We start from the raw sequence: 16,893 nt of genomic DNA on the forward strand, positions 1-16,893 counted from the left end.
CCCTTTCTCAAGGAGCTTACAGTTTAACTGGGTAGATTCAGATGTGCCTATATGAAACAGCTGGAGAAGAGTATTTGGATACATTATGCGACGGTAGAAGAAATAAAGGCTTTGAAGTCCTGGACTTCTATTTGTTACTTTTCTGACAGTTTACCTTATCTAGATCGCCTCCGTTTTCTCAGGGGAAAAAATGGTATAACAAGTTTGTGTGAGGACTTAGTGAGAACCATCTGACCCATTGGTTCTCCCCCCCAAAAATGCTGGTTCCTGGACCCCACACGTGTAACTAGGTATTTGCTCGAGTGTTGCATATTTTAGGTGAAGTAGCCATTTTTTTTCTTTAGGTCACATGAAAGGTCTAAGTCTGATATAATGAGTCAACTGAGGTTTTCTTTCGCGTACCTTGTTCCAAATTGGACTATTTTAGCACATGTCACAGATCTTTTTAAAAAGATTTTATTTATTTATTTGACAGAGAGCACAAGTAGGCAGAGCAGCAGGCAGAGGGAGAAGCAGGCTCCCTTCTGAGCAAGGAGCCCAATGTCAGACTGGATCCCAAGATCCTGCGATCATGAGCCAAAGGCAGGCGCTTAACTGACTGAGCCACCCAGGCACCCCTACATGTCACAAATCTTGTATTCCTCAGCATACTGCATTATAAATAATCATTAACGGATGGTAGTGATATTTATTTCTGTGATAATGTACTTATTTAGGTTTAGTCACACATAAAATGGTGCTTGTCTCCCAAATCAACTTTTTCCTGTTTGCCAAATAGTTACTTTTTATTCTGTTTTAGAGGTTTATGTGTGCAGAGATGTTATCAGACAGACAGTAAACCACAGTCCTGTAATGATGTTTTAATTATGAAAACTGACTTTGAACTTTTTTTTTTAAAGATTTTAAAGATTTTATTTATTTATTTGACAGACAGAGATCACAAGTAGGCAGAGAGGCAGGCAGAGAGAGAGAGGGGGAAGCAGGCTCCCTGCTGAGCAGAGAGCCCGATGCGGGGCTCGATCCCAGGACCCTGGGATCATGACCTGAGCTGAAGGCAGAGGCTTTAACAAACCATTGAGCCACCCAGGTGCTCCTGAACTTTTTTTTTTTTTAAGAAATAAATTTTTTCGTTTTGTGGAAATCATAAAAATAGTAAAACTCTTCATGGTATAAAATTGTAGCACTCTGTAGTCATTTTATGATACTTTCATGTTTGTGTGCATAGCACAACAAATTGGTTAAATCTGGTCTTCTGTGTGTAGGATGAGTAGTTAACAGTAATTCTCAGTTGACTCTTAGTTGGTTAGAATGCGAGTAATGGGATTTTCATGGAAAAGTGGTTTTAAAAGAGGAAACTGGAACAATCCCTAGGATGGAAAAGTTTAGAAATTGTAATTCATTTGTTCCACAAATGTTTTGTTACTTGTCAGAGGTCACATGTTAAATACTGACAAAATTTTGGTGTGGCAGATACCTTTGCCCTTATGGAGCTTACAGTCTAATAGGGAAGATTAAAGAAGAACAGCAGTAATAAAATAGCACATTAGTAACCCGAAGTTATTGTAATAAACCGTTGTGGAGGGGTAATAGGGATTCTTGTCCTGGTTTTGAGCATTTAAGGAAGTCTTTTTAGATGGGTAGGGATTTAAAGGATGAGTCCGATCTCTCCAATCTCATTGAAGGAATGTTAACGCCTTAATTTCCATTTAGCAATGATTTTATGGTTCCAGAGAATAAATGAAACCATTTAAAAAATCTCAGAAGTGGTGTGAAGTCATATTTAAATCCTTACGACTTTTAAAAATATTATAGTTCTTTCCAGCAGCAGAATTAAGAATTTTTTCTATCCCATTTCGGACTGTGATAATACTTGTTTCAAATATGGTTTAGAGAAAATAATGGAATCATTCTATCCGCAATTAGAGACATAATCTTCAGTTTCCATTGTTGATGCAGATTCTCAAACTATTTCTAATGCCTTCGTAAGATGGCCACATCTGAGGGACCCAGGCTTTTATTGTTGACTGGAATTTAAAGTTGACTTTCTCTTCTATAGATGAGACCCTTGATCCTGGTTTTCTGTCGTTGTAAGGACAGCAGTCAAAGCTTTATAAAAAGTATCAATTTAGAGTGGTATTCTCTTTTAAGTTTAGTTCCGAGTAGTGACATACATATTTTTGTCACAGGGACCAGTATGTATTCATGAGATCGCTTTTTTTTTTTTTTTTAATGGCTTTAACAAAATGTTGAATTCCAAGGTTTCATGGTACTCACTTTAATTTGATGAAATTTTGAAATAGGCTTCCTAGGTAGTTAATTAACATAAAGATTAGGATATGTAAAATGAGGCTCTTCAGTATCAAATCTAGCAAAATAGGTATGACAGTTTTATGCTTTCTTTTGACTTGAATGGTATTACAACAACACACATGGAACTATTTAAACTTTGCCCAAGTCATTCCGGACTCTTCAGACTTTTTAGCATGACCATGCTTGTCTTTTTTTTCTTCACCACTGTACAAATGAAGTTCCTACACCTGAAAAACAGACACAAATAGCACTGTGTCCTCTAAACGCATCCGTAGCTAAGAAAACAGTCAGAGTGCTTCAGCCGTGGCGTGGGAATCTATTTTGTACTTAACATGGTCTGCAGAGCAAGCTCGTGGATTGCACTTTCTAGCAAATGCCCAGGCTCGGGGTAGAGGCTCTAATTTGGTAAAAGGTATTAGCTTTTAAATGTCTTCTCAGTTTTTTTTTTTTTCTAGTCTTTTCTTAAAACCTTGTGCTTTGTTTAAGGTACCCTTTAAAACAAAAGTTACATTGAACTTTTAGTTAGAAAGGTGTGCTAAGTTTCTCTTACAGTTAATGATATTCTTTGGAGCAAATGATTTAAAGAACAAAATAGCTGTTTGTAAGATACTATGTAGAAGTTGGTAACAAGCAAACTGGTCAACAGAGGAGTGTTTGCGTAAATTAAAATACTGTATAATTTCTGTTACATATCCATCTGCTTGTATATTCCTCTATCCATTAGTCTGTCTAATATTTTGAACATGTCCCTGCTCATATTTCAAGCACCTGTGCAGCTTCCCCTGACAACACCAGTATATGCACGTTATTATCTAGAGTTCAGTGTTTGTTCACAAATTTGTCTTTTAGTGTAAAGTCTATACAAATCTTATTTGTGCATTTGTTGAGTTTTGACAGATGCAAGCACCTGTGCAACTCAGACCCTTATAGAAAGGCGTCATCACCTCAGAAAGTTTCCTCCTGCCATTTTCCTAAGTCCCTGTCCCAGATACAAACACTGTTCTTTTTGTCCACTCTAGATTACGAGTTGCCTGTTTTAGAAGTTCATATAAATGGAATTATATAATTCCGTAATTCCAAATATAATTATATGATACTTACACTTTTTCTGCAAGATTTATTTGGCTCAGTTAATGTTTTTGATGTTGTTATCAGTAGCTCCTTTTCCCTGTTGGGTAATATGTCATTATGTAAATGTGCTACACCTGGTTTATCCCTTCTCCTATTGATGAACTTTTAGGCTATTTCCAGTTTTGAGCTATTGTGAATAAAGCTGCTGTGAACATTCCTGTAAAAATTTTTTTTTGTGGACATAGATTTTCTTTCTCTTGTGCAAATACCTAGTATTGAAACTGCTGGGGCTCAGGGTAGGTAAGTACTCAGTTTTGTAAGAAACTTCCCAAAGTGGATGTACCATTTTACATTCTCATTAACAATATATGAGAGTTCTACTCACCATTTCCTGTTCTTAAGTGTTTCAGTTTTAACCCTTCTGGTGGGAATGTGTGGCATCTCATTTTGATTTTATTTTGCATTTCCCTGAAGTCTAATGTTGAAGACTTTTTCATGTGTTCAGTTGCCGTTTATGTATCTTTTATGAAGTTTTGTCTTTTTTAAATTGGATAAAGTTTACTTTTATTGGGTTTATCTTTTTATTGTTGAGTTTTAGGAGTCCTTTGCTAGCTACACGTTATACATGTTGTGTTGATCCATTTTTAATAGGTCTTTTGAACAGATGTTTTTAAATTTAAATTTATTAAATATATGTCATTTATATATTTATTTTATAGTTATTATTTCCTGTGACCTGTGACCTGGATAAGAACTTTTACCTGTTCCCAAGTAACAAAAATATGTTTCTTACTAAAAACTGTATGGTTTTAGCATTTACATTTAGGTTTGTGATCACCCTTATGTTTATTGTTATCTTTGAGCTTGGGTTGAGGTAGTTGGTTGGTTGGTTTGTTTGTTTATTTATCTGTGTGGCTATCCAGTTTTGTTTTTGTGTGTTTTTTTTTTAGGACCATTTCTTGAAGAGGTTTTTTCCCCTATTGGATTGCTTTTTTTCCATTGTCAAGAATCAGATGTTTGTATAAGTGGGGGTCTATATCCAGACTTTGTATCTGTCTTACCTATCTATCTGTTTTTATGTCAGAATTACATTGCCTGGGTAACTGAAGCTTTATAGTTAGTTTTGAAGTTGATAGTGTGAATGTTCCAACTTAGCTCAGCTTTTTCAAGATGCTTTGGATTTCCTAGGTCTGTTAACTTTCATTGAAATTTTAACATCACATTGCCAGTTCTACAGCATGGCATGCTGAGCTGATAATTGGGGTTATGTTGAATCTATAGGTTGGTTTGGGAAAAATTGACATCTTAAGAATATCGAGTCTTCCAATCCATGACCATTATTTAACCATTTATTTTCTCTCAGCAGTTTTCATAAATTCTAGTGTGGGGAGCCTTTCATGAGATTTTTTTTAATTCTAATTTTTAAAAGAAAATTATTATTTCTAATAGTTCTTTTGTAGATTCTTTAGGATTTTATTAAAGAATCGTATCTTCAAATAGAGGCAGTTATGACATATTTGTTCTTTTTTTTTTTTTTAAAGATTTTATTTGTTTATTTGACAGAGAGAGATCACAAGTAGGCAGAGAGGCAGGCAGAGAGAGAGAAGAGAGAGAGGAGGAGGAAGCAGGCTCCCTGCTGAGCACAGAGCCTGATGCGGGACTCGATCCCAGGATCCTGAGACCATGACCTGAGCCGAAGGCAGCGGCTTAACCCACTGAGCCACCCAGGCGCCCCATATTTGTTCTTTTTGATAATGTTTAAAAAAGTGATGAGGGTGGATATCTTTGTCTTGTTCCAACTCTTAGGGGAACAACAGTATTTCACCATTAAGTATGATGTTAGCTTTAAGTTTTTCATAAGTATCCTTCTATCAAATAGAAGAAGCTCTCTTTCATTTCTGGTTTGTTGAGTGGGTTTATCATAAAATGGTGTTGAATTTTATCAAATGCCTTTTCTGCATATTTTGAGATAACCATATGGGCTTTCTCCTTTATTCTTTCATTCTTTTAATATATTACATTGCATTTATGAAATGTTAAGTCAACCTTGCATTTTTGGGGTAGACACTATTTGGTCATGATGTCTATTCCTTTTTATATATTCCTAGATTTTGTTTGCTAAGTTCTGTTAAAGATTTTTGCTTAGATCTAAGTTTATGAGAAATATTGGTTTGTAATTTTCTTATCTTTTTTGTTTTTGTTTTTGTTTTTGTAATACCTTTGTCAGGTTTTGGCATTAGGGTTATGCTACCTTCCAAATAAAGTGTATTTGGAAGTGTTTATTTCTTTTTATTCTGAATGATTTTTTTGGACACTTGCCATCATTTTCCTTAAATATTTGGTAGAATCCCCCAATGAAACTAACTAAACCATAGTTTTCTTTGTGGGAAGATTTTTGATACTGAATTTAATTTCTTTAATAGGTAGATGGCTAAGATACTCAGTTATTATCCCTCAATTTTGGTGAGTTATATTTTTCAAGGAATTTTGTCTGAGTTGTTGAATTTGTTTGCATAGGTATGCTTATAGCATTCTGTTTTATTATTGTTATATTGTCTCTAAAAGCTAATGAGACAGACTCCTTTATTATTTTTCATACTGATAATTTGTGTTTTCTTTGATTAGACTAGCCAGAGTGTTTATCAGTTCTACTGATTTTTTCATAGTTCCAACTTTCAGCTGTGTTAATTTTGTCCATTGTTTGTTCTCTTAATTATTTCCTCCTTTCTACTTATTTTGACTTTACTGTATTAGTTGCTTGTTGCTGTTTTTGAAGTACCCCAAAACATAAGAGCTTAAGGTAATGAACATTTATTATTTCATAGTTGCTTTGGGTCAGGATTCCAGGTGTGGGTCAGCAATCTGGGCATGACTTAGCTATGTCTTCTGGCTCAAGATCTCTCATTTGACTTCAGTCAAAATGTGGGTTGGGCTTGTGGTCTTATCTGAAGGCTTGACGAGGGCAGAATCTCCTAACAAACTGTTCATGTGATTGTTAACAGGATTTATTTCATTGGCGGTTGTTGGACTGCGGTCTTTCAGTTCCATAGAGCAGCTCCCAACATGACATTTGGCTTCTTTCAGAGCCAGCAAGTGAGAGAACAAAAGAGATCAAGCAAGATGGAAGCTAGAGTCTTTTTAAAATGTAATATTACAAGTATTCCCTCATCAACTTTTGTAGTATTCTGTTAGCTAGAGGTTAATCAGTACGACCAGCCTGTATTAAAAGGGAGAAGATTACACTAGGGCATATATAATGGGAGATGGAGGTCACTGGGAGTCATCTTAGTAACTATATTGCACATTTACTTTGTTTTTCTCTTATAAATTTCATTTAGTTTTAGTTCTACAAGTAAATGTGTGATAGATAGTCCCCAGAGATGACTACCACATATTCTTCCTCTTTATGTATACGTATACTGTATCACTTATCAAAAGGTGGAGGCTTTTTCCTTCCACCTGTATTTGAGTTGGTTTTGTGATTTGCCAGGATGAATGGAATGTGGCAGTTTTGCGTGTAACACCTGAGCCTTCAGAGATCTTAAGTTTTCACTTTCATGCATTGGGAACTTTCTTGAACCCAGCCACCATGCTTTTAGAAGGACCATGCAGAAGTAAGGCTTGTGCCTTTCCCCCAGAACCCACTGCCAGCTGAGTGAGTGAAGCTTGGGTATTCCAGCCTCATCAAGCCTCCAGACGATTGTATCATCAGAATAATAAGTAGTAGTTGTTATTTTGAGCCATAGATTTTGGAATAGTTTGTTATATAGCAATAGATAAGAAATCATTATTTATAGCTACAATTCTAGCCATATCTGTTGCAAATGCTCACTGCTAGTCCTAGTATTGATGTCTCTAGTTTTTTTTGGTAGTCTGTCACTTCTTCGCTGGAGCTTACTCAGGAAGGTGTCCTGGAAACAGCAATGCCTGAAGATTTTTTTTTTTTTAAGAGATTTTATTTATTTATTTGACAGACAGAGATCACAAGTAGGCAGAGAGGCAGGCAGAGAGAGAGAGATCCCAGGACCCTGGGATCTTGACCTGAGCTGATGGCAGAGGGTTTAAACCACTGAGCCACTCAGGTGCCCCAACCTGAAATTTTTTTAATGCCAGTAAAAGCTGTTGCCTTATTCTAGGAAGTCAGTTTGACTGTATATAAAATTTTTGGTTCTTTTTTTCTTTCCCGAGTATTTAAAAAATTATCCCATTTTTTCCTGGTAAAAGCTGCTAATGTTGAAAGTCTGATGGTAATCTGATTTTCTTTATGTCCCAAGGATTTTTTCCTCCTGCACAACATCAACATATTCTAACAGAATTTATCTTAGTCTTAGTTTCTCTAAGTAGATTTTCTCAGATATATGTTGTGTTTTTTTACATTGCTCCAGATCTTGTATTTTAGAAAAGTTTTTTTGAATTTTAGTTTTTAGTTTTTGGGCTTTTTTTTCTTTTTATGTATATTGGAACTTTACCTTTCACTAAATTTGCCACTTGCTCTGTGTGTGTATATGGTAAAAGAATACATAATATAAAATTTACCATTTTAACCATTTTTAAGTGTTAGTTCATTGTCAGTAAGTACATTCACAGTGTTGTACAACCATCACCACTGTCCATTTCCAGAACTTTTCATCATCTCAAATATAAACTCTTGTGTCCATTTAAACACTAACTGCTCATTCCCACTTTACCCCAAGCCCTGGGAACTGTCATATACTCTTTTTTTTTTTTAAAGATTTTATTTATTTATTTGACAGAGATCACAAGTAGGCAGAGAGTCAGGCGGGGGAGGGGGGGACAGGCTCCCCACTGAGCAGAGAGCCCCATGAGGGGCTTGATCCCAGGACCCTGGGATCATGACCTGAGCCGAAGACAGAGGTTTTAACCCACTAAGCCACCCAGGCGTCCCTGTCACATACTCTTGAATCCTTTAAAAAAATATATATATCTCATTTTTTTTTTCTTTCGTTTAAAAAAAAAAAAGTTCTCCTTTTATCTGCCATTTTTCTTAAGGCAAGAGTTGGGAAACTTATTCTATAAGTGACTGGACAGTAAATATTTTAGGCTCTGTGCCTTGTGTGGTCTCTGTTTCAGTTGTTTCAACTACTCAGCTCTGCTTTTGTGTCATGAAAGTATTCATAGACAATACATAAATGAATGGGCGTGATTTGCTCCAGTAAAGCATTATTTTTATAAAAGCAAGTGACAGCCATATTTGGTGCAAGCGTTGGAGTTTGCTGATTGCCATTATAAGGCATTCACTGGGGTATTTTTATTCTCTGGGGTATTTTTTTCCCTTTTATTTTCCTTCTTGTTTGGTTTTTACTTCTGAAATTATCTTTAAAAAATTTTGAACTATTTTCTGAGTTCTGTCAACTTATTTTTAATTCAGATATATGCTACTTTTTCGTATGTCGCATCATTTTCATGTTGCCTTTTAGCCAGTATTGAAGTAGTAGGTCATAAATTTGAAAGTGTTTTCTTCTGGTGTGCATTGTCTGTAGGGATGTTAATCTGCTCAAATTATTCTTATTAAAAACTCTGCATGGGATTTCACCTCAATTTTTTTCCATGGCTCATTTTTATAGAAATTAATAAATAATATCAAGAATAAAAATAGAGGTCTGAAATGTTGAGCATTAACTCCCCTTTTTCTCATGTTGGACATACAAGTCTTATCTAGGATAGATGAAGTCTCTATAAGGTTCATGTCTTGGAGTAGTAGTATTTATAAGAATTTTTTTTTTTTTTTTTTTTTTTTTTTTTTTTTTTGAGAGAGAGAGAGCATGAGAGGGGAGAAGGTCAGAGGGAGAAGCAGACTCCCCATGGAGCTGGGAGCCCGATGTGGGACTCGATCCCGGGACTCCGGGATCATGACCTGAGCCGAAGGCAGTCGCTTAACCAACTGAGCCACCCAGGCGTCCCTGGAGTAGTAGTATTTAAATAATGAAATATCACCATTTTATATCTCAGCTTATATAGCCTCTGTACCACTTTTTAGGAACATTTACCAGAGATATTATGTTAAGGGCTTTTTTATATAGTCTATTTATGTAGATTTTTTGACAAGTTTTGTCTACTCTTCTGTCTTTTCTTTTCCCTTGGGGCATCCCGTTCTTTCCAAAGGAGCTGTATAGATCACAGCTAGGTGTTCATTCTTTCCAGACCTCAAGTGATTCTTTGGCAGTTAAAAGGGGAAAAGAAATACACCTGGAAGATAGAAGGAGTATCATCAGGGGCCACGTTATGAGCATGCATAAGTTTAAAAATGGGATCTTAAGCTTAGATCTCAGGAGAAGAAATAATCAAGGAATGTAACTGATGCTAAGAAAATACATAGTAGTGCTATGTTTTGGAAAGGAATAAACATTGTCATGAGTCTTGTGATCAGTTGCACAAGACTAGCTTGTTCTTGAATGTCTTTAATAGCCTCCTTTTGCTTCACAACAAAGAAATCTTTTGGGTGGTTCCCTGTAAAATATGCAGTAGATGCAGTCGAAGAGATCAGTGTCTCTTAAATTCTTATTTTTTCCCACATATCAAGGTCCTTAAAGTTACTTCGACTTATGTTTATTTCTCTGATAGAAATACCCAGGAAGGTCTGATGTAGCTATGATCATGGGATTTCCATTAAAGTTGAGGTACTCGGGATAATTTTGAGGGTTGTTTTCCAAAAATCATTTTTTGAGTAACTGAGAAAAGGTAGGAGTTTTTGGTTTTGTGCGCTTGCTGGGTTTTCCTTTTAAGGCTTCATTAGATGTCTGAGATTGCTTTTCCTTACAGTGAGTTGCTGGGTTCTTTGTCAACTGGAAACTTGTTTTGCCTGTTTGTTCAGTTATCTGTGGAAAGAATTAGAACTGTGAGTTTAAATCCCACCCCAATATCCCCCCCCCTTTTTTTTGGAGTGTGTCAGCTCACTATTCAGTTTAAACTAGTGTGCTTTCTAATTGTGGGAAAAAAAAGAGAAAAAATGAAGTAAACTTTTCTCTCTTCTATGTCTTCTTGATGTAACAGAAAGTACACTAATGGTTGGTGATCGCTGCTTTTTTTGTTTGTTTGACTTGCAACTTCTTTCTTATATGGTAGATGTATTTTTTTAAAAAGTGAAGAGGCATTTGGTAGATGATTTGTATTAACTATAAACTGCATTTACTGATCGACCAAAAATTCTTAAAGCTAAAGTCCTGTGTCATCAATTACAGTGTAAAAATAACCTATGTACCCAGTTGTAATGCTTTTGAAAAGCTAGGGTATGCCCAGTTGATGCCCAGTTATAATGCTATAACTAGACACCAAAAAGATCGGATGCCTTCGTTCTGTTATATTCACCAGCCGTGGAGACCATTTTGATGTTCTCATCCATCTTGTTAGTAAGATGTGCAGTTCTCCCTGTCCAAAAGCTCACGTTGTTCTCATGTTGACGACTCTTTTTTTCTTTTTTAAGAAGAAATGACCTGGGATTACAGCTAGTGAATAAATGAATACATTTTAGCTATTTTTCCCCACTAATGTCTTGAGAAGAGATGTCAGCCTATGCTTTTCCTCTTTGTAGGAAGATACTCTTATTTGGGGGAAACAAAAAAGTTTTGGACTAATATAAAAATTGGTAGCAAGTTATCAAAAACTTGGTTGCCCTCCTCCCCCAAAATACCCACAAATTTAACAGTAGTGAAGTATAATTGTTACCCTATTAGAATCTTACAAAAGCAGATAAATTTGTAGTATGTAATAACAGCAGTTCAGTGTTTAATTCATTGAATCGCTTCTAGTATGTGCTTTATAAATATTTGAGCAAGTGAACTTTGTAAGTTAATGCTTCTGATTTCTCATCTTCTTTCTTAAATGTATAAATAATAATCCTTGTATATTAGGCCAGTCCTTTGTCATTAAAGTGCTTTCACTGCTCTGTTGGCACATACATGAATGAACATAGTTTTGATATTACTAAATAATAGTAGAAAAACTAATAGAAATAGTAAGAATTGTCTGGGAGTGACTTTTGTGCTTTCCCTGTGTAATTTTATTTGTTCCATACAGCAGCAACCATACAAGGTAGATTTTGTTTTTGTTTTTGTTTTAAAGATTTTATTTATTTATTTGACAGAGAGAAATCACAAGTAGATGGAGAGGCAGGCAGAGAGAGAGAGAGGGAAGCAGGCTCCCTGCTGAGCAGAGAGCCCGATGCGGGCCTCGATCCCAGGACCCTGAGATCATGACCTGAGCCGAAGGCAGCGGCTTAACCCACTGAGCCACCCAGGCGCCCTTTGTTTTTGTTTTTAAAAATGAAGCAACTGAGACTCAGAGAATTATGTCTTTTCCAAGGTCACAAAGCTCTTAAGTGATGGAGCCAGATACAGTGTTTTCCTTGAAGTGTCAGGCTCACTTTGTTCATTCTCAGGAGACTGCCAGATACACAAGTCAAACAGAGCTCAAGCAGTTGCATAAGTATTGTTCCTCAAGACCACCGTATTTTGGTATCTACAAGTGATTAATGTGTGTTTCTCATTTTGTCACAAGAATATTAAAAAGGTTGTGTACTCTAGGGTTGAGTTTAATAAAATTAATATTTATATTTTCATGACATTTTTAAGTGAAACTGGCTGCCCCCCGCCCCCTCCCCTTTTTTAAACTGTGAGGACCTGGTGGTAAAGAATACAATGACTATTAGTATAGTTTGGTGCCACTGTCTTGGTTCAAGCCAAGATGTCAGCAGTTTCACTTGCCATCACCATTGTATCACCAAGAGCACCATAAGTACATCTTCCAGATGACCGGCATATGATGTTACAAAATGGTGTAGTATCAGTGTGTTGGTATCAAAAAATTCAAAATGGTCTTAGTATTATTTTGTAAATAGTTTTGACTTTTCAGACTCCCAGAAAAGTCTCAGGGACCTCCAGACGTACCCACCACACTCTGAAAGCTGCTGAGCTTATGTAAGTGGTTCTTAATTTTGTTAACACTCTTTTTTGAGAATCTGATGAAAGGCATGAACATTCTCCCAAGAAAGATGAACAGCAAATTTTACATGTAATTTTCAGAGGATTACAAACATCTAGAGGCACTAGAGCTATATGGTTCTTAAACTGCAATCAGAATCACCCCAAGGGCTTGTTGAAACAGATTGCTAAGACCACACTCCCAAAATTTCTCATTGAGTTGGTCTGGAGTAGAGTCTGAGAATTTGCATTTTTAACAAGTCTAATGTAATGCTGATGTTGATGTTCACTTTGTGAGTAGTGATTTTTAACTCTAGACCAGTTAAGTCAAATCCCAGAAGTAGGAGCAAGGCTTTTGCTTTTTACAAATCTCCTCTGGTGATTCTCACATGCAGAGTTGAGAATCACTCTTTGAGGATATGTGTAACATGGATTAAAACTCCCAAATCTAGGGGCGCCTGGGTGGCTCAGTGGGTTAGAGCCTCTACCTTCGGCTCAGGTCGTGATCCCAGTGTCTTGGGATGGAGCATCGGGCTCTCTGCTCAGGGGGAGCCTGCTTCCTCCTCTCTTTGGCTGCCTCTCTGCCTACTTGTGATCTCTGTCTGTCAAATAAAAAAATAAAATCTTTAAAAAACAAAACAACAACAAAAAAAAACCCTCCTAAATCTAGTGATATTAAGAACATCTAATATTTGTAAAATCTTTTATGTTTTAGGAAGTATTTTGACAATTGTGACTCAGTGACTATTTAAGAGCCTATTACGTAGTTATTACCTCTGAGAAAAACCTGGCTTGGTATTCAAGAAATTGTAGTTTCATGGTTGTTTGGGTTTTGAGTCTAGGAAGTTTGAGTCTAGGTAGTGAACTGAAAGGGTGATCACTGAAATTTTTTTTTTTTTAAATTTTTTTTTTTTAAGATTTTATTTATTTACTTGACAGAGATCACAAGTAGGCAGAGAGGCAGGCAGAGAGAGAGGGAGGAAGCAGGCTCCCTGCTGAGCAGAGGGCCTGATGAAGGGCTCGATCCCAGGACCCTGAGATCATGACCTGAGCCGAAGGCAGAAGCTTTAACCCACTGAGCCACCCAGTGCCCCTAACTGCAAGTTTTTAAGACAATGCTATACATATATTCCTAGAGAGTTTTTGTACATAGATACATGTGTTACGAAATTTACTTTACTAAAAGGTTCTACTAATTTATATTACTAACATACCCTTGACAACACCAGGTAAAACCCCTGTCATGTGTCATTGAGTCACTACCCCTCTACCACTCATAGATTAGTTTTGTTTACTTTTGAACTTGGTATGAATGATATTAGATAGTATATACTATATTGTGCGTGACTCCTCTCTCTTGTATAGTTGTAGTTGGTTCATTTTCACTGTTAGAAGGAATGCCATGGTTTGAATATTCTGGTACGTATCTGTTCTAGTGGTGATGATCATGTTTTTGTGAATATTGCTCCTCTGAACATTTTTGTACGTTTCTGAACATCATCATTTAAAACATATTTCTTAACTTTTTGATTAAAAAAACAGTTCATGTTTTAATATGCATTTCTTTGATTATATCTGGAGTACCTGGTTTTACTTTTTTAAATAATTTGTATTTCTTTTTTAGTGAATTGTTTTCTTCCCTTACACTTTTTTTTTTAACCTTTTGATGTTTTTCTTATCATTGCATATATTTTCCTGGTTTGTTTTTTAATTTTATTTCCAACTTTTCAAACCTGTTGCCTTTAATTTTTTTTTTTTTAAGATTTTATTTATTAATTTGACAGAGATCACAAGCAGGCAGAGAGGCAGGCAGAAAGAGAGGAGGAAGCAGGCTCCCTGCTAAGCAGAGAGCCCGATGCAGGGCTTGATTCCAGGACCCTGAGATCATGACCTGAGCCGAAGGCAGCGGCTTAACCCACTGAGCCACCCAGGCGCCCCTAAATTTTTTTGTTTGTTTTCTTCAATTTTACGTTTAAAAAGGTATTTCCATTCTGAAATCATGCAAATGTCCACCTCAGTTTTTTTATGGCTTCATTTTCTTATTTTGTACCTTAATCTGTTTTGAATTTATTTTGCTATATACTAAGAAGTAAGGATTTTAAGTTTTGGGTTTTTTTTTTTTTTCCTAAGCAGGTAGCCAGTTTCCTTGAGCCCTTTATTGTATAATAAGTACAACCATTAAAATAAAAATGAAGATGAAGTCTCTTAATTATAGTTGAAAGCAGAGGTATTCATTAGGGCACATTTTGCTTCTTTTTCTTTGAGTCCTCATTAACTGTTTGATTAATTCATTGTGCTGTATTTGACCTTTCTGTTTCTACTTTTATAGTGAAAGTATTTTCTGCAATAATATATTGAAATAAATGGAAGTAGACTAAAAACTCAGTGGAATTTCAGGAGTCCTTAGCTTTTCTGTCTGTCTTCTAACAGTGTTGTATATACAGATACATTTTGCAGTTTTCTGATACCTAAATTTGCATTGCAGAAATTTTAAATTATGCTGCTTTGATAGGGAACAGTCATAGTCTGACCCCCTGACATACAGAATTTAAAGGATTTTTAATTCTGATACTTTGGTTTTGAAGGATGATCCTGCTTCTCCATGATTTTTGTGGTAGAAAATTAGTTGATTCCATGTTGTTGTCTGTTTCAGAATCTTTATTACTCTTTATTACTACCTCTCCGAACCATTCTGAACTTATTTTAGGTACTTGAATGTATAAAACATTTCTCACCTCTTGAGCTTTGGATATACTCTATCTTGTCCTCCTTGGGACATTTATTCCAGTCCTTTTTTCTGCTTAACTACTTACTCTGTAGAATTTAGCTCAGGATATCACTTCATTGGGGACGCTTTCCTACCCCCGGCTTAGTTAAGTTTATATGGCTGTGTGCTCTTTGTAACAACCTACATGTTGCAATTATTTGCTGGAATGTTCATTGTTCAGTGTTCCTGGAGATACACACACACACACACACACACACACACACACCCATCCCTAAATCCATTTTTCATCATGCTGAAGTATTTTGATGAAATCACTTTCAACTAGTATCTTTTTGTGTTCAGCTTTGAGATTTTACATATCTGAGATTAATTTTACTCTTTCATGTAAATGAAAAACTGGCTGTATATGAAATTAAGCATCAAAATGCTTTTCCTTAAAATAAAGAAGGTTGACTTTAATCTGAAGTCAAAAAGTTTGTCTTTTCTTGCTGAAAGGTTTAGAAATTTCATTGCCTTTAATATTGCCAGATTGCACATAACATGTCCATCCATTCTGTTGAGTGCTTTATGAGCTCTTATTAATCTGAAACTTTACATTTTCCTTTAATTATAAGAAGTTCTGTCATTATTTCTATGTATGTATAAATCTTATCTTCCCATCCTCTACCTTTCCTCCTTCGCTTTATCCTTATCAGATACTTACTGGGCCAGTTCTTCAACCTTCTTTTTTTTTTTTTTAATGAGAATTTATTCTTTATTTCATTACTATTCAATCAATTCATTATATATTTTAGTTTTCCACTTACATTTTTCATGACAATATTTCCAGTTGGTTTTACCTGAATGATTTTTGTTCTCATGTCATGCTTTCAGTATTCTCCATTATTTTCTCTTGAAGCATTTAATTTGCCAGTTTTAAACGTCTTTTTTTTTGTTTTTGTTTTGGTCTATTAATTCTGCTTTTAGTTTATTGTTTATTGTTCTTTCATGGTGCTTGCACATGTTATTTTCCACTGTGAGCTTACATTGCCTTAAAACCAACAGTTGGGCCAGTATTGCATTGTTATGGGAGAATGAGTTTGATAGGGGTCAGGTTTAGGGGTTGTGAAAGCCTGTGTTCTGTTTTGGTCCTCCAGGTGTTTTGAGGTAAATAGGGACATACCTCAGGGTAGAGAGGCTCTAGGTGGGAATTTTTGCTCAATTCCGCCCTGGTTGCACACAATTTCTCTCACTCTTATCTTTTCACAGTGTTGTCACCTTCAGTGTATTGCCTAATTAGGAGTCTACCTCTACTTTCCTTCCCACCTCAACTAAGTTCTACTATTTTACCTTGGTGTTACTCCTTTTCTGTTGGCTAGAACTGGGCTGGAAATACTGCTTTATATTCCACAGTGGCATGTGACTGTGTTGAGGAGTAAAAGGACACAATTAGGACATTTTCCTCTTGCTTCTCCTCTGTCCAGGATACCTGATCTATCTCTTAAGCTGATGTTTCTTCTCACAGCGATACTTAAATATTTTCTTTTTCTTCCTCAAGGGATGATTTCTTAAACTGTTTTGTTGTTGTTGTTTAGGTTGGAATCTGAGATTTATCTCTTCCTTTCTGCTTCTCACTTGGGTTTAGGGAACCAAAATGTCAAGAACCAAGAATATCAAATACATTCTTGACTATACTTGCTAATTAATACTATTTTATCTAACCATAAATGCTTTTCTAAATCAGTTTCTACAAAGTGGAAAAATTAATTGGTGAGATGCTTCCTTTGACAGATGAAAAACATGGAACTTCATTGACATTGAAGTCATTCTGTAGTTTGTTTTCTAAATTGTTATTTTAGAAATAGCAGG

The 16,893-nt window shown here is 35.8% G+C and overlaps 1 protein-coding gene across 1 annotated transcript in view; it reads left to right on the top strand.

The window, feature by feature from the left end:
- Positions 1–16,893, top strand: part of TNKS (tankyrase) — a 205,573-nt gene that overhangs the window by 1,219 nt on the left and 187,461 nt on the right. The gene's annotated exons all lie outside the window — the stretch shown is intronic.

This window comes from Mustela erminea, chromosome 21 (assembly GCF_009829155.1).
Source record: "Mustela erminea isolate mMusErm1 chromosome 21, mMusErm1.Pri, whole genome shotgun sequence".
Classification (NCBI taxonomy): Eukaryota; Metazoa; Chordata; class Mammalia; order Carnivora; family Mustelidae; genus Mustela; species Mustela erminea.